At 54.5% G+C, this 18,414-nt stretch overlaps 1 long non-coding RNA gene across 6 annotated transcripts; it reads right to left on the bottom strand.

Annotated features, from left to right (window-relative positions):
* Nucleotides 1-625: 625 nt before the first annotated feature.
* Nucleotides 626-8,486, bottom strand: LOC144374551 (uncharacterized). 6 transcript variants are annotated; one of them, XR_013433920.1, is made up of 9 exons: nt 8,349-8,486; nt 7,918-8,108; nt 6,873-7,015; nt 6,352-6,510; nt 5,930-6,198; nt 5,245-5,374; nt 4,594-4,671; nt 1,855-1,953; nt 626-1,218 (listed from the first exon to the last, which is right to left on the bottom strand). It is a non-coding gene; the product is annotated as an uncharacterized LOC144374551 (long non-coding RNA). The 6 variants fall into 6 exon arrangements; XR_013433918.1 differs by having other exon boundaries at nt 7,918-8,486; XR_013433919.1 differs by having other exon boundaries at nt 5,245-5,371; nt 7,918-8,486.
* Nucleotides 8,487-18,414: the final 9,928 nt, after the last annotated feature.

Genomic DNA, 18,414 nt, shown 5'->3' with positions numbered 1-18,414 from the left:
TCTGTTGTCCAGGGTGCCTTCAAAGTTCTGGGCCCAAGCAATGTTCCTGTCGGAGTCTCCTCTGTAGCTTGGACTAAGGGTATACATCAGGACACTCTGCTGATGATAGTTTGCTAAAGCCACCTGAGCAAACTGACATTAGGCATGTGACCCCACACACACAAGCCTTCAGTTCTGATGGATCTTGAAGTACAATCTATGAAGTCTCTTACACTGGACACAACTCACCAGAGCAGGATTCTGTCACTGCATGGATATGTCTGACCTAGAGCTGATGTCTTGGATCCCATGGTTGTCAACTCAGAAGCCCAAGACTAGAGATTTCATTTTGGTGCCCTATCTTAGTTAATAAGAAAGTAACTGTAGACCATTTAAAGGATACTTACTGATGCTGATTCTCTGCCCTCTTCTGGAAGGTCACATTAAGTTTTGAAGAAACACCAGCAAGTGGCCACCCATCTACAAATTCTGTTATCACACTACCCTCATATCTCCAGAGATTCCCATTGGTTCAGGACACATCTCTGACCTGGGTATTTATCTCTTTCCTGCCCCAGACCTAGGTATACAGCATCCCATCCTGACCCTCTACTCACCCCCTCAAGACCAAAGGATAAGCAGTGAATAAAGGAATGGCTTTAATCATCATGAAAAATTTAATCAGATTAAAAACTGTGAGAATTCTCAGTCCATCTAAAAGAAGAGTTCCTTAACAAATTAATTACAGAAAGAGTTTTTCTTCTTCAACAACCTTTAAATCATTCAGGAGAGAAGAACAAAATAAGGGATTATCAGCACAGCCAAGACTTCAAGGCTCCTAGGCATGCAGGGCCCAGTCCCAGTGCATGAGTCCACAGGGACAGTATGAGGGTCTCCACTGGAGTCTGCCAGGCTCTTTCTAGGGCTTTGGCTGAAGGGCACTGTACTTCAAGGCATCCTCAATATGGTGTTCCTTTCCTTTCTTGGTTCCTCTGGAATGTAAACTTCGGTTTTCAGCAGCTTCCAGAGACCACCTGGGCTCCAGGAGACAGCTTGAGTTTGTGTCAGTCCAATTGCACAGGCACTGGCACCTCCTGGGAGGTTCAGGGCTCATTGTGCCCCACTTGTGGTAGTGCTTGCCTCTTCTTGAGGTGACTAGAGCTCCTGAGAGGTTTCAGCCACTGGCTGCTGGATCCTAAGGTCTTGAACTCAGTGCTGGTCCATCTTAACTCCCTGCTGCTGTGTAACAACATATCCTGTTAGTACACTACTTCAGTTCCCCAGGCAGCTCCCTGCTCTGTGTAAGCCCAGTGACGCAGTTGGCTTACTGGAAAATTCACATCTTGGCAGCTCTGGAGACACTGGCAAGAGTGGCAGCTCAGTGTAGGAAAATTATCCTGTGCCCAGGCCCACGCCTTTTCTGGGTTCAGGCCTGGGAGAACGTGGGGCTCTAGATAAGATCTCCTGAGAGTCAATGATTCCCAGGTTGACAGACAGACTGCCATAGCTTCAGCTTCCCTACCATGCCAAGGTGTGTACCTGCCTAGGACAAGGAGCAACTCATTCAGTCTGGTATGGACTACAGCTTTTCATACTGTTCTATCCTGAAGCTGACCTCAGAAATCATACCCAATCATGTGGGAGGGACAGTCAATTGCATCATAAATTGATTGAAGAACCTGATAGGATTAAGGTGCAAATGGACCAATCCTGAAGGCATTTTGGAAATTCCTTGGTTTTAATTGAATTAGGGAAAGGATGGGTGGATGAGATAGGACAGAAGTCAGGCTCTAGCTTTCTAGTTTCAATTCACTGTAAAAATTCTTTCTCTATTTCAGATAAACATAGACAAATTAACCAGGCATAGTGGTGTACCTCTGTAATCCCAGTGGCTTGGAGGTCAAGGCAGGACAATCTTGAATTCAAAACAGACTCAGCAAGGGCAACATGCAAAGCAACTCAGAAAGACTGTCTCTTTAGAAAAACAAAACAAAACAAAACAAAAATCAAAACCATGCAATTACTGGGTCTAATTCTGCACTTATTCATTTTATTTGTTTTTTGATGATTCTCATGATTGAATGTTAGGCTTTACCACTAAGCTTCCTCTCAGCCCTTTTTATCTTGTGTTTGAGAGAAGATCTGGCCATGTTGCTTAGGATGGCCTCAAACATCTGTTTTTCTTCCCTCAGTCTTTTACTTCTTTGGGATTGCCTGAAAGGGTCACTACACCTACCTAGTGCTCTGCATATGGACTGGCTGGTTTTAGAGACCAGACTCAGTGGTGCTGCATCGTACTCTAAAGTCCATAAGCTAATTCGTCCTGGAGCTGGATGGAAAAGCGAAATTTTCAAGCATACATAGCTAAGTAGTGAAGCGAGTAAGGGGAGCAGGTTGTGTTGAGAAAGAGAGAGTCCTATGGCTATTTAGAATTGTAATTGTTGTAATCTATGTCTAGATTTCCTGCATCAAAAGGTATCTAAGTTACCTCTGACTTTTCTGTCTAAAGGGCAAATAAATGGAATTAATGCCACATTATGTATAGTGTCTTTTTCAGGAGCCTCAACTTTTTAATGTAAATATGTATATTCTAACCTGAGTTGTTCTCCTTTACCTACCCTCCCTATTTTCATTGCAATTCCTCCCATTCCTATTTTATTGAAATGTTTATTTAGTCAGACCTGATGGAGCACACCTGTAATCAGAGTGACTGAGGAGGCTGCAGCAGGAAGATTTGAAAGTTCAAGGCCAGCCTCAGCAATTTAAGAACATTTTATTATCCTCCCTCCCCCACACTTCCTCTCTCCCTCTTTTCCTCTTTCTTTCCTTTCTTCTTCTTCTTCCTCTGCCTTTTCCTCTTTCTTTTTCTCTTCCTCTTCTTCTTTTTGTATATATGTGCGTGTGTATGCATGTGTGAGTGCATTTTCTTCTCTTGGTTTAGGAATAAGAATCATCTGAATATGGCAGGGGGAGATCATGTATGGCTTAATCTGGCCAGGAGCTCTGTAAATGTGGCAGTGTATCTTGAGTTCTTTGTTCATCTGGAAACATTCGATGACCAAAAAATCCATATCTCAACTCTCAAGTTCAGCATCATTTTCTTCATATGTAAGCATGTCTGCCAAAATTCAGCAATTTTTTTTTTTTTTTTTTTTTTTTGCTCAATGGACCTATGTCAGCCTCACTGTTTGGCCTCGACACACCAACCACATTCTAACAGTGGAATGGTACACAGTGTTATTTTATAATTTTTATTTTTTTGGTTATTGATGAGTGAATCTAGGAGTGTTTACTACTGAGTTTATTCCCAAGTTCCTTTTAATTTTCTATTTTGAGACAGGGTCTCACTAAGTTACATAAGGCCTCATTAGGTTTCCAAGGGTGGCCTGGAACTTGGAATCCTGCTGTCTCAGTCTCTGGAACTGCTGGGATTACAGGCAAGAACCACTATGCCCAGTCACATCGATTTTTAAAGTGACACCTTTCAGATAGTTTTTGGCCATTTCGATATGCATATCCTTGATGGCCTTGGCAGTTTCTTTCTATTCTAAAAGTGAACACAAAAATTTGAACCTCTTGATTTGCACGATTTTGTGGAGATTTTTGTATCAAGACAATAGTAAACCATTTTCACAGATCATCTCTGACAAGTTGTAGGAAGAGGCGTGATTTATTCTTCAGGTGATTATGTTTTTAATTGATGTAAAAAGGTTCAGGGGACACACCCAATTGTATTTAGAAGAAATCTTAACATTTTCTGATTTTTTTCTTTTTCTTTCATTCTTTTTTTTTTTTTTTTGATAGCATTGAGTATTGACTCTAGGGCTTCATGCATGTTGGCAAGCACTCTACCACTAATCTGCACTCAAACTCCCCATCTGCAAGTTACTAAGATCTTTTTATGTACATTTCATCTGCTGCTTTAAACTCTGACATAGTAGCCTCTGATCACACTCTAACTCTCCATTGTCCTGCAGTGGACATTCATATTGCTACTGTCCCCCATAACCACACATAATTGTCTCTATGAACCTGTGGGAGAATTTCTTGAGGGCAGGTGACCATCAATAGAATTGTTCCATAAAAAGTGAATAACCTTAATTTTACTGATACTTGCCAGATTGTTCTTTAGGGTGAATGCAGCATTTACTTTCCAATAGGGGTGTGCAGTACGGCATGCACACATTCCTGACAAACACTTGGAATGACCCAGTATTCTGAAATTTGCCAGAGTCTTTATGGCTCTATAGAGGTTTGCTCTAGTGCTGATGGCTGCCTGTCCAGTCTTTTCTAATCTCTGAAAGTCTCTCTTTATGGGTCAGTTGCTGTGTGATTTTGAGAGACATTCTCTAATATTCAGTCTGAAATCTGCTTTTGCTTTTAAATCAGATTGCGAATTTTCTTTATTCCTTGTGTGTAAACTGTGTGTGTTCACTGTCTGTACCTGAAGACAAAAGTAATAAAATCATGCTTTTAAATTCCACTTTGTGCTTTTGAACTTATTATAATCTCTTTCATTTTTAACAACCCCCCCAAAAAAGGACTTAGATTTTATCCATAAAATAATACATTTCCTGTTCAACTGGGGTTGTGGCTCAGAGGTAGAGTGCTCACCTAACATGCGTGGGGCCCTGGGTTTGATCCTCAGCACCACATAAAGAGAAATAATAAAGTTGTTGTGTCCATCTACAACTGAAAAAAATATTTTAAAAATACATATTCTACATAAAAAGTATTTAAAATCTTTCTGCTTTTAGGATGTTTTTATAAGGTTAGTTTTATATAATTTTTGTTTGAGCAAATGTCAGGTAAAAGAAAACATGTCTCTCAAAATTTCATCTAGTTTTTTTAGTTTTTCTTTTGTATACCCCTTTTCATCGAGAAATAAATTGTTTAAATAGAGATATTTGTACATTTCCTATATATGTTAAATCATTACCACAGGGATCCTGGGACCAGAGGCAGACATTCTGCCTTCCATGACCTCCTCTCCCTGGTTGGTATTAAACTGGATCTCAGTGTCCCCAGTCTGAGGTGTCTGAGAGAAGCTGTGCGGGACAGGGACAGCCTTGTGGGTGTCTTAGACACCGGAGACTCCAGGCCCTTCCTTAGGTAGATGCAGGATACAAATATTGTGCAAAGAGACACACTTCCCAGCTAAGGAACTCCTGCCATCCCACACATTCTTTCCTATACTTGGAAAGATTTGTTTGAGGCAAAAATTTGGGGCTCCTTTGCATTGCTTTCCCTGGATATTTTACACACCTCTGTGCACCAAAGGAGACCTTCTCTAAGGCTCTGATGTGAAATCCACAGCACAGCTCAGAATCAGAGTTCTTTCTCCCATCCTTGCAGCACTCCTCCATCCTCTCTTCTCTCTTCATTCTGTCTCCTGCTGAGCAAGGGAACCAAATATTGATGACGGTCTCTAAAAATAACATCAATTGCCTATTAGAAACTAAACAAGGAGACTTTGATAAGTGATACATCTTACATTTTTCGTCAACAGAAGTTGAAATAAAATCTACCAGTCTGACCACCCAGTACTCTTAGGAATCAGTGGTCATAGATCAAGATTAAAAGTCTGCATGTTTCTGGGGAGCCTGTCTCTAAGACTATGGATTTGACCAACAGAAACTGTCAGGGCAGGTGACTGCCTGGTTGCCTTGCAGCATGGCACTCTCCTGAGGATGAATTTGAGTTCTTTGGTGTCATGGGCACAGGGTTCCAGAAAGGCAGGAAGGTAGAACTAGGGATGGTTCTATGGTGTGTGGGCTCTAGGCAAGTGTCCAGGTAGAGGCAGACCCAATATAGCGGTCCCCATGGCCTCGAGAGCAGTTTCCAATGGAAATATAGGCTTTCCCACCAGGGTTCTCCAAGTTGAGGACAGAAGGGGGAACCAATGCCCAGAATCTTCTAAGCTCAGTGACAAAGGCAACTGGGATCTTACTGTCATTTCTGCAGATTCCAGAGCCTGCTTTACAAGGAGAGAATGGTCCATGACTTTGTCCTCTAGAAGAGGCAGTGGCAAGGCTGAGAGAGGAGGCAAAGGATTGGGTGGCTACTCAGCATTTGGTGTTAACTGATGGCCCTCTTGCACAATCTCAAGGTAGAGTTCATTATGTTGGGTGATGATGGTACTCTTGGCAGCAAATTGCTTACAAGGTTGGGTCTGATGAACTTCAGTTGAAAAGCAATCATATTCACTCTCCTGAATATCTAGGAAAAACAAATTTAAAAAAAGAAAAAAGGAAGAGCAATCATCTTGGATGCAATTATAATAAATCTAATTTGTATCAGTAATTAATTAGATTAACTAACTAAATAATTAGATTCAATAGGTTAAGGTTAAAATATTTCACAAAGGCTTACTCATTATGATATGCCAGACTCCCTGTTTACTTTGTGTATGTGAAATCCCATGTTCGCAGTGCTTCTTCAGGGCATGTACCTCTGCTTCTACAAAGGCTTCATTCATTATCCCAAATCAAACCATAGGTAATGCTGTAGCTCAGTCCTCCATAGAGAGGCCTGTTTGGAAAAAAGATGGAGATCAATTCTCTAGTCTTGACTGGAATTCTGAGCTACCTGTTTTGTTTCTCTACTGATTAATTCCTAAATTATGAGAACGAAGGGGAAGAGAGAGGTTTGGGGCGGGGGAAAGGGATGGAAAGCTATAGACTTCAAGTATGAAATAAACAAATATGGTTCAGATTTAAATTCTTGTCTCAACCTTTAATAAATTAAAGTGTCATTTTAAATTTAAAAATTTTAAGGCACAGCTGGTGGACATTGTTCAATCTGTGAAGTGAGAACAAAATTTTTGATTTTTAAAATTATGTTTTATGATTTTAAGAAACCATAGGTCAGTCCGGCATAGTTGTGTCACACACCTGTAATTCCAGCAACTAGGAGGCTGAGGCAGAAGGAATATAAGTTTGAGGTCAGGTGAGCAACTGAAGGAGACCCTCTCTCAAAATGGTAAAAAGCCCGGGGATGTAGCTTTGTTCCAAACACCTGGCTTCAATTCCCAGTGCTGAAAGAGAAAAAAGGAAATATGAGCAAAGTAACAACAGTTCCTGAGACATAGTAAAACAAATAACCTTTGTAAAGGTTTAATCATTCTTATATGATCATATTATTTATTATCCTAGAAGCATAACCCCAATGAAGAACAAATGCATAACTGTGGCCCGTTATAACATCTCCCTAATGTATAAGAATTTTTCACGTTCTTCCATCAGACCCCTTTAATGGTATTTTCTTTTAGCGACAGAGTCTTCCTAAATTTCCCAGGCTTTCTAAAACTCAGTCCTCCCACCTCAGGCTCCTTAATAGGTATGATTACAGGTATGGCTCACAGTTGCCTGGTTATCAGAAATTGGTTATTAAAAAAGTATTAGAAGCATATATATATTACATCTTATACAAACACAGGCTCCTCTGTTTAATGATACTTTTACTTTCAATGTCAACAACTCTGCATTATTATTCACTTAAGCATATTCGGAGTGCTTACTTAGGGCAGTTGTTAGGAAAACAGCTACAAGTATGGTATGTTCTCTCTCAAATGTAGAATTGTATAAACAAAAAGTTTCCTTGAATGTAGAGTAGGGATTATTAGGGTCTAGGAAAGGGTGAGGATAAGATGGAAGACAAGTTGGTGGAAGTGACCAATGCACTCTGTATGAATGAAGATATAACATGAATCCTTTCAATGTTTGTTGTAAATCTGTGTCAATAGATGAATTTTAAAAGCATACAAAACACAAAGATGAATGCCGAAGTCTGGCTGGGCACAATTCAGGAGCCACTTGTCAAAAGAAACTAACTTTATTTTTAGAACTACAAACGCCAAACAAAACAGCTCCTCAGGAAAAAAACCCTCAGAGCCCAACTGCCACCACAGGCTTCCACAAGCCTCTCACCCACACCAACCTCACTACCTCCCACAATCCTCCTGCTGTTGAGGCTGATTGGCTGGGTCACGTGGGCGGAGCCAAAGAAGTCCCCCAATGAGCAGTTCCATAGTCTGAAGGGCAGGGAAACAGCCCAATGAACATCACCGCAGAGGAGCCAATCAGCTAGATGTTGCTGGGGCCGCTGTGAGCCAATCATCAGCTGGCATTCTGAAGGGCAGGGAAACAGCCCAATGAACATCACCGCAGAGGAGCCAATCAGCTAGATGTTGCTGGGGCCACTGTGAGCCAATCATCAGCCAGCAGCTGGAAGTTTGCTGGCAGCTGGAAGTTTGTTGGGGCCCTTTTGGCTGTGGCTCTCAACATCTCCCCCTCTCTGTTTAAACAACAAGCATGTGGCTTAGGGACCCTGCCTGCCTTAGGTTGTCCAATACTACATATGGTCCTTACCCGTCTTCGGATGAGCTGATCTCAGGGCGTCAGCCTCCTGTCTTAGGTTGGTACAATTGTAATTGGATCTTACCCGTCATTGACTACTGGTCCAGTATACAACCACACCTGTGGAGAGGTACCAGCGGGGGGGGGGGGGGGGGGGGTTAAGGTTCTTTGCCTCACCTCTGTAGCTGAACGATCATGACAAGCAGAAAGGAGGAAGATATACCAAGCGAATTGACGGCTCCTTTTGGGAAAATTGTACCACCGATGACATCATCAGCAAAAATACCCCAACATTACCACAAGTCGCTGCACCAACAGATAGTGCGCAATGCATACAAGTGAGTTCACAATGCATACAAGTGACACATAGTTTAGGCAAGTTCTGTAAGCGGTTCAGTGATGGCTATTGCAGAAACTGTAGATTAGTTTTATCTTTGTCTTCACTGGCACAGGGATGAAGGTAGGAATTCTGGCAATAATGGCTAAAGAAAAAATTATGTAACATTCCAGAAGGCACTAAAAGAAAACAATTTTCTTAACAATTTACATTGTCTTTACCGGCACTAGGATAAAGATCAGAATTCTGGCAATAATGGCTAAAGAAAAATTATGTAACATTCCAGAAGGCACTAAAAGAAAACAATTTTCTTAACAATTTACATTATATTGAAGAGAATTATTAAATATAATGAAAAGGATAGGTGAAAGTAAACAAACAGTTCTGTTAACCTCCTTTTTTGTTTACATATTAAAACAATTCTTAACAGTTATTTAACCAATTTAAATTAAACCATTTAAATCACGTGAATAAAAAAAACGATATTTGGATCCATTTTTTCATGAGCGCTCATCATATATGATATATGGACATACATACATTCAAACATATAACGCAAAACACAAGTGTGCACACATAATATAATACATACAACACATAACATAATAGTAAAGGCCTTATAACTTTTTACAGGTGAAATCTCCATTGCAATGTTTAAAAACTCTATAGTCAAAAAAAAAAAATAGAACTGATCAGCAAAACATTAACCTAGGTCTATATGAGCTCAAAAAACAAAATAGAACTTCATGATATAGGAAAGGGCAATAAATAAAACAGATAGTGAAAAAAGAATCCTGGTTCTGTCGCAGACGTAAGGATAGCCAAATTGGAGTTTTGGATATCAACTGTTATGGATTTGAGCCAAATCATCTTCTTTTTTGGTTTGTAGGGAATCGCTTTAGTTAATCTCTCTGGAATCCAAATTGCCTGCTGTTCTCCCTGTGGAAGCACACAAACAGACCCCCGACTCCAGACAATCACTGGGTCAGGATTTTAGTTCATGTCTCCAGAATCCAAATTGGCTGCTGTTCTTCCTGTGGAAACACACAAAGAGGACCCCGAATCCAGACAATCACTGGGTTAGAACTTTGGTTAATCTCTCTGGAATCCAAATCGACCAAGGATGAGGAACCGAAGCCATGCACCTACGGACCCGCGCACCAAAGGAGAAGGAGGCCCGCGCCAGGGGGAGAGCGGGGAAGGCGAGGAAGGGGCGGCGCAAGGGGCAGGGCAAGGGGCACCCAGGGGGAGCGCGGTAGGGGACCCAAGCAAGGGGCCCCCAGCTCAGACACGACGCCACGGCCACGCGACGCAGGGGACTGGGGCGCAAAAGGGTCAGGCTTAGAGACAGGCTGGGTAGGGGTAGGGGTAGAAGGAAGCATGCAAGGCCAGAGGGCAGGGGAGGGTGGGGAGGGTAGGAAGGACGGCGCATGGCCCACGTCCACTGCCAGGTGTCAGGGTTCGGGCAGCCTAGGGGGGCCAGGCCAGGGGCAGGTCTCTGTTTCCAGTAGGGAGCCTGCAGGACGCACAGGCCGGCCAATTCCACTGGGCTGCCCCAGGGGAGCAGATCCTCAGAAAGGGACAAGGGGGCCTGGCAAACGAGGGCCTAAGGAAGGAGGGCCCCGAGTGGGCATGCAGGAGGTCCAAGAGGGGGTACAGGGAGAGCCAGGACCCAAAGGAGGAGCCCAGGCTAGGGGCGAGCAGGGGAGGGGAGGGGAGGGTCCCGGGCACTGTTGCAAGGCTACAAGGCACCAAGGGATTAGAGGGGAGGTGCACGTGTGGCCCCACGCAGGAGGGCGCAGATCCTGGGCACAGGGACAGGGTCTCTACAGGGCTGGGGAGGGACCGCAGGGAGGCCATGGGGCAGGGGCAGGTAGGCTCAAGGCCCGGGTCCACGGCCAGGGGCCAGGCTTGGGGAGCTGGCGGGCAGAGAGAGGGCAAAGGGTCCAGGCGAGTGGCAGGGCTGCCTTGTCCCTTAGAGAGCCCGCAGGGCTGGGAGGCCAAGGGAGCATCCTGGGAAAGGGATCAGGCAAAGGTGCCGGGGCAGGGACAGGGACCAAACAGGGGCCAAGGGAGGGCAGAGTGCGGGGACGGGCTGGGCGCTCAAGAGGGGGGCAGCGCGACTTGGGGCCAGGACCCAAGCAAGGAGCCCAGGCTAGGCACCTAGAGGAGAGCCCATGCAAGAGCAAAGCAGGGAAGGGGCGGGGCGGGCGGCACTAGTACAGGGCAGTGCGGGCAAGCCAAGGAGAGCAGGGAGGCGGCCCAGGCAAGGGGCCCACCGTCAAAGCCCAGGGGCGCACTGAGCCACAAGGGCCAGCAGAGGCTCAGGCCAGGAGCCAGGCCAGGGAAGGCAGAGCCAGGGGCGAATGGCCAGGGCGGGGCGGGGCGGGGGCTGGGGGGAGGGGACGCTCAGGACAGTGGACAGGGCTGGGGAGGGAAGGGTGGGGGGGCTGGTGCCAGCAGGGGGAGGCGGGCGCGAGGCCCAGGTCTACTGCCAGGCGTGAGGGTTCGGGATGCGGGACCAAGGGCCCGGGGAGAGCAAGGCGCCCAGGCGAGGGGCAGGCCTGTTTCCAGAAAGGCGCAGTGGCCGCCAGGAGAATCCTGGGCCAGGGCCCGGGACAAGGGGGCCTGGCAAAGGACGCAGGCCTGGAGGAGGGCGACGGGAGCGCGGCGCGGGGTCAGGAGGGGAAGGAGAGGGGTGAGAGCCAGGACCCAAGCAAGGAGCCCAGGCAGGGGGACCGACCCGACCGACCAAGGATGAGGAACCGAAGCCACGCACCGACGGACCCTCTCACCAAAGGAGAAGGAGGCCCGCGCAGGGGAGAGCGCGGAAGGCGGAAGGCGAGGAAGGAAAAAGCGGCGCGAGAGTCGGGCAAGGGGCACCCAGGGGAGCGCGGGAGGGGGCCCAAGCAAGGGGCCCCAGCTCAGACACGACGCCACGGCCACGCGACGCAGGGGACTGGGGCGCCAAAGGGTCGGGCTTAGGGACAGGCTGGGTAGGGGTAGGGGTAGGGGGAAGCATGCAAGGCCAGAGGGCAGGGGAGGGTAGGAAGGACATCGCGCAGGGGAAGGATGGCGCATGGCCCACGTCCACTGCCAGGTGTCAGGGTTCGGGCAGCCAAGGGGGCCCAGGCCAGGGGCAGGGCTCTGTTTCCTGTAGGGAGCCTGCAGGACGCACAGGCCGGCCAATTCCACTGGGCTGCCCCAGGGGAGCAGATCCTCAGAAAGGGACAAGGGGGCCTGGCAAACGAGGGCCTAAGGAAGGAGGGCCCCGTGTGGGCATGCAGGAGGTCCAAGAGGGGGTGCAGGGAGAGCCAGGGACCCAAACGTGGAGCCCAGGCTAGGGGCGAGCAGGGGAGGGGAGGGGAGGGTCCGGGGCCCTGGTGCAAGGCTACAAGGCACCAAGGGAGTAGAGGGAGGTGCACGTGTGGCCCCACGCAGGAGGGCGCAGATCCTGGCACAGGGACAGGGTCTCAACAGGGCTGGGGAGGGACCGCAGGGGAGGCCATGGGGCAGGGGCAGGTAGGCTCAAGGCCCGGGTCCACGGCCAGGGGCCAGGCTTGGGGAGCTGGCGGGCAGAGAGAGGGCAAAGGGTCCAGGCGAGTGGCAGGGCTGCCTTGTCCCTTAGGGAGCCCGCAGGGCTGGGAGGCCAAGGGAGCATCCTGGGAAAGGGATCAGGCAAAGGTGCCGGGGCAGGGACAGGGACCAAACAGGGGCCAAGGGAGGGCAGAGTGCGGGGACGGGCTGGGCGCTCAAGAGGGGGCAGCGCGACTTGGGGCCAGGACCCAAGCAAGGAGCCCAGGCTAGGCACCTAGAGGAGAGCCCATGCAAGAGCAAAGCAGGGAAGGGGCGGGGCGGGCGGCACTAGTACAGGGCAGTGCGGGCAAGCCAAGGAGAGCAGGGAGGCGGCCCAGGCAAGGGGCCCACCGTCAAAGCCCAGGGGCGCACTGAGCCACAAGGGCCAGCAGAGGCTCAGGCCAGGAGCCAGGCCAGGGAAGGCAGAGCCAGGGGCGAATGGCCAGGGCGGGGCGGGGCTGGGGGGAGGGGACGCTCAGGACAGTGGACAGGGCTGGGGAGGGAAGGGTGGGGGTGCTGGTGCCAGCAGGGGAGGCGGGCGCGAGGCCCAGGTCTACTGCCAGGCGTGAGGGTTCGGGATGCGGGACCAAGGGCCGGGGAGAGCAAGGCGCCCAGGCGAGGGGCAGGCCTGTTTCTAGAAAGGCGCAGTGGCCGCCAGGAGAATCCTGGGCCAGGGCCGGGGACAAGGGGGCCTGGCAAAGGACGCCAGGCCTGGAGGAGGGCGACGGGAGCGCGGCGCGGGGTCACGGAGGGGACGGAGAGGGGTGAGAGCCAGGACCCAAGCAAGGAGCCCAGGCAGGGGGACCGACCCGACCGACCAAGGATGAGGAACCGAAGCCACGCACCGACGGACCCGCGCACCAAAGGAGAAGGAGGCCCGCGCCAGGGGAGAGCGCGGAAGGCGGAAGGCGAGGAAGGAAAAAGCGGCGCGAGAGTCGGGGCAAGGGGCACCCAGGGGAGCGCGGGAGGGGGCCCAAGCAAGGGGCCCCCAGCTCAGACACGACGCCACGGCCACGCGACGCAGGGGACTGGGGCGCCAAAGGGTCGGGCTTAGGACAGGCTGGGTAGGGGTAGGGGTAGGGGAAGCATGCAAGGCCAGAGGGCAGGGGAGGGTAGGAAGGACATCGCGCAGGGGGAAGGATGGCGCATGGCCCACGTCCACTGCCAGGTGTCAGGTTCGGGCAGCCAAGGGGGCCCAGGCCAGGGGCAGGGCTCTGTTTCCTGTAGGGAGCCTGCAGGACGCACAGGCCGGCCAATTCCACTGGGCTGCCCCAGGGGAGCAGATCCTCAGAAAGGGACAAGGGGGCCTGGCAAAACGAGGGCCTAAGGAAGGAGGGCCCGTGTGGGGATGCAGGAGGTCCAAGAGGGGGTGCAGGGAGAGCCAGGACCCAAACGAGGAGCCCAGGCTGGGGGCGAGCAGGGGAGTGGAGGGGGAGGGGAGGGGAGGGGAGAGGAGGGTCGGGGCCCTGGTGCAAGGCTACAAGGCACCAAGGGATTAGAGGGGAGGTGCACGTGTGGCCCCACGCAGGAGGGCGCAGATCCTGGCACAGGGACAGGGTCTCAACAGGGCTGGGGAGGGACCGCAGGGGAGGCCATGGGGCAGGGGCAGGTAGGCTCAAGGCCGGGTCCACGGCCAGGGGCCAGGCTTGGGGAGCTGGCGGGCAGAGAGAGGGCAAAGGGTCCAGGCGAGTGCAGGGCTGCCTTGTCCCTTAGAGAGCCCGCAGGGCTGGGAGGCCAAGGGAGCATCCTGGAAAGGGATCAGGCAAAGGTGCCGGGGCAGGGACAGGGACCAAACAGGGGCCAAGGGAGGGCAGAGTGCGGGGACAGGCTGGGCGCTCAAGAGGGGGGCAGCGCGACTTGGGGCCAGGACCCAAGCAAGGAGCCCAGGCTAGGCACCTAGAGGAGAGCCCATGCAAGAGCAAAGCAGGGAAGGGGCGGGGCGGGCGGCACTAGTACAGGGCAGTGCGGGCAAGCCAAGGAGAGCAGGGAGGCGGCCCAGGGCCCAGGCAAGGGGCCCACCGTCAAAGCCCAGGGGCGCACTGAGCCACAAGGGCCAGCAGAGGCTCAGGCCAGGAGCCAGGCCAGGGAAGGCAGAGCCAGGGGCGAATGGCCAGGGCGGGGCGGGGCTGGGGGGAGGGGACGCTCAGGACAGTGGACAGGGCTGGGGAGGGAAGGGTGGGGGGGCTGGTGCCAGCAGGGGGAGGCGGGCGCGAGGCCCAGGTCTACTGCCAGGCGTGAGGGTTCGGGATGCGGGACCAAGGGCCCGGGGAGAGCAAGGCGCCCAGGCGAGGGGCAGGCCTGTTTCCAGAAAGGCGCAGTGGCCGCCAGGAGAATCCTGGGCCAGGGCCCGGGACAAGGGGGCCTGGCAAAGGACGCAGACCTGGAGGAGGGCGACGGGAGCGCGGCGCGGGGTCACGGAGGGGAAGGAGAGGGGTGAGAGCCAGGACCCAAGCAAGGAGCCCAGGCAGGGGGACCGACCCGACCGACCAAGGATGAGGAACCGAAGCCACGCACCGACGGACACTCTCACCAAAGGAGAAGGAGGCCCGCGCCAGGGGAGAGCGCGGAAGGCGGAAGGCGAGGAAGGAAAAGCGGCGCGAGAGTCGGGGCAAGGGGCACCCAGGGGAGCGCGGGAGGGGGCCCAAGCAAGGGGCCCCCAGCTCAGACACGACGCCACGGCCACGCGACGCAGGGGACTGGGGCGCCAAAGGGTCGGGCTTAGGGACAGGCTGGGTAGGGGTAGGGGTAGGGGGAAGCATGCAAGGCCAGAGGGCAGGGGAGGGTAGGAAGGACATCGCGCAGGGGAAGGACGGCGCATGGCCCACGTCCACTGCCAGGTATCAGGGTTCGGGCAGCCAAGGGGGCCCAGGCCAGGGGCAGGGCTCTGTTTCCTGTAGGGAGCCTGCAGGACGCACAGGCCGGCCAATTCCACTGGGCTGCCCCAGGGGAGCAGATCCTCAGAAAGGGACAAGGGGGCCTGGCAAACGAGGGCCTAAGGAAGGAGGCCCCGTGTGGGCATGCAGGAGGTCCAAGAGGGGGTGCAGGGAGAGCCAGGACCCAAACGAGGAGCCCAGGCTAGGGGCGAGCAGGGGAGGGGAGGGGAGGGTCCGGGGCCCTGGTGCAAGGCTACAAGGCACCAAGGGATTAGAGGGGAGGTGCACGTGTGGCCCCACGCAGGAGGGCGCAGATCCTGGCACAGGGACAGGGTCTCAACAGGGCTGGGGAGGGACCGCAGGGGAGGCCATGGGGCAGGGGCAGGTAGGCTCAAGGCCCGGGTCCACGGCCAGGGGCCAGGCTTGGGGAGCTGGCGGGCAGAGAGAGGGCAAAGGGTCCAGGCGAGTGGCAGGGCTGCCTTGTCCCTTAGGGAGCCCGCAGGGCTGGGAGGCCAAGGGAGCATCCTGGGAAAGGGATCAGGCAAAGGTGCCAGGGCAGGGACAGGGACCAAACAGGGGCCAAGGGAGGGAAGAGTGCGGGGACGGGCTGGGCGCTCAAGGGGGGGGGCAGCGCGACTTAGGGCCAGGACCCAAGCAAGGAGCCCAGGCTAGGCACCTAGAGGAGAGCCCATGCAAGAGCAAAGCAGGGAAGGGGCGGGGCGGGCGGCACTAGTACAGGGCAGTGCGGGCAAGCCAAGGAGAGCAGGGAGGCGGCCCAGGCAAGGGGCCCACCGTCAAAGCCCAGGGGCGCACTGAGCCACAAGGGCCAGCAGAGGCTCAGGCCAGGAGCCAGGCCAGGGAAGGCAGAGCCAGGGGCGAATGGCCTGGACTGGACGGGGCGGGGCGGGGCGGGGCGGGGCGGGGCTGGGGGGGGCTCAGGACAGTGGACAGGGCTGGGGAGGGAAGGGTGGGGGGGGCTGGTGCCAGCAAGGGGAGGCAGGCTCGAGGCCCAGGTCTACTGCCAGGTGTGAGGGTTCGGGATGCGGGACCAAGGGCCCGGGGAGAGCAAGGCGCCCAGGCGAGGGACAGGCCTCTGTTTCCAGAAAGGCGCAGTGGCCGCCAGGAGAATCCTGGGCCAGGGCCGGGGACAAGGGGGCCTGGCAAAGGACGCAGGCCTGGAGGAGGGCGACGGGAGCGCGGCGCGGGGTCACGGAGGGGACGGAGAGGGGTGAGAGCCAGGACCCAAGCAAGGAGCCAGGCAGGGGGACCGACCCGACCGACCAAGGATGAGGAACCGAAGCCACGCACCGAGGGACCCGCGCACCAAAGGAGAAGGAGGCCCGCGCCAGGGGAGAGCGGGGAAGGCGAGGAAGGGGCGGCGCAAGGGGCGGGGCAAGGGGCACCCAGGGGAGCGCGGTAGGGGGCCCAAGCAAGGGGCCCCCAGCTCAGACACGACGCCACGGCCACGCGACGCAGGGGACTGGGGCGCGAAAGGGTCGGGCTTAGGGAACAGGCTGGGTAGGGGTAGGGGTAGAAGGAAGCATGCAAGGCCAAAGGGCAGGGGAGGGTGGGGAGGGTAGGAAGGACGGCGCATGGCCCACGTCCACTGCCAGGTGTCAGGGTTCGGGCAGCCAAGGGGGCCCAGGCCAGGGGCAGGGCTCTGTTTCCTGTAGGGAGCCTGCAGGACGCACAGGCCGGCCAATTCCACTGGGCTGCCCCAGGGGAGCAGATCCTCAGAAAGGGACAAGGGGGCCTGGCAAACGAGGGCCTAAGGAAGGAGGGCCCCGTGTGGGCATGCAGGAGGTCCAAGAGGGGGTGCAGGGAGAGCCAGGACCCAAACGAGGAGCCCAGGCTAGGGGCGAGCAGGGGAGGGGAGGGGAGGGTCCGGGGCCCTGGTGCAAGGCTACAAGGCACCAAGGATTAGAGGGGAGGTGCACGTGTGGCCCCACGCAGGAGGGCGCAGATCCTGGCACAGGGACAGGGTCTCAACAGGGCTGGGGAGGGACCGCAGGGGAGGCCATGGGGCAGGGGCAGGTAGGCTCAAGGCCCGGGTCCACGGCCAGGGGCCAGGCTTGGGGAGCTGGCGGGCAGAGAGAGGGCAAAGGGTCCAGGCGAGTGGCAGGGCTGCCTTGTCCCTTAGGGAGCACGCAGGGCTGGGAGGCCAAGGGAGCATCCTGGGAAAGGGATCAGGCAAAGGTGCCGGGGGCAGGGACAGGGACCAAACAGGGGCCAAGGGAGGGAAGAGTGCGGGGACGGGCTGGGCGCTCAAGGGGGGGGGCAGCGCGACTTGGGTCCAGGACCCAAGCAAGGAGCCCAGGCTAGGCACCTAGAGGAGAGCCCATGCAAGAGCAAAACAGGGAAGGGGCGGGGCGGGCGGCACTAGTACAGGGCAGTGCGGGCAAGCCAAGGAGAGCAGGGAGGCGGCCCAGGCAAGGGGCCCACCGTCAAAGCCCAGGGGCGCACTGAGCCACAAGGGCCAGCAGAGGCTCAGGCCAGGAGCCAGGCCAGGGAAGGCAGAGCCAGGGGGCGAATGGCCTGGACTGGACGGGGCGGGGCGGGGCGGGGCTGGGGGGGGCTCAGGACAGTGGACAGTGCTGGGGAGGGAAGGGTGGGGGGGGGCTGGTGCCAGCAAGGGGAGGCAGGCTCGAGGCCCAGGTCTACTGCCAGGCGTGAGGGTTCGGGATGCGGGACCAAGGGCCCGGGGAGAGCAAGGCGCCCAGGCGAGGGGCAGGCCTCTGTTTCCAGAAAGGCGCAGTGGCCGCCAGGAGAATCCTGGGCCAGGGCCGGGGACAAGGGGGCCTGGCAAAGGACGCAGGCCTGGAGGAGGGCGACGGGAGCGCGGCGCGGGGTCACGGAGGGGACGGAGAGGGGTGAGAGCCAGGACCCAAGCAAGGAGCCCAGGCAGGGGGACTGACCCGACCGACCAAGGATGAGGAACCGAAGCCACGCACCGAGGGACCCGCGCACCAAAGGAGAAGGAGGCCCGCGCCAGGGGAGAGCGGGGAAGGCGAGGAAGGGGCGGCGCAAGGGGCGGGGCAAGGGGCACCCAGGGGAGCGCGGGAGGGGGCCCAAGCAAGGGGCCCCCAGCTCAGACACGACGCCACGGCCACGCGACGCAGGGGACTGGGGCGCGAAAGGGTCGGGCTTAGGGACAGGCTGGGTAGGGGTAGGGGTAGAAGGAAGCATGCAAGGCCAGAGGGCAGGGGAGGGTGGGGAGGGTAGGAAGGACGGCGCATGGCCCACGTCCACTGCCAGGTGTCAGGGTTCGGGCAGCCAAGGGGGCCCAGGCCAG

The sequence above is a fragment of the Ictidomys tridecemlineatus genome, unplaced genomic scaffold (genome assembly GCF_052094955.1).
Source record: "Ictidomys tridecemlineatus isolate mIctTri1 unplaced genomic scaffold, mIctTri1.hap1 Scaffold_746, whole genome shotgun sequence".
Taxonomy (NCBI): Eukaryota; Metazoa; Chordata; class Mammalia; order Rodentia; family Sciuridae; genus Ictidomys; species Ictidomys tridecemlineatus.
The sequence above is the reverse complement of the archived record's forward strand: the minus strand, read 5'-3'. Positions and strand labels throughout refer to the sequence as shown.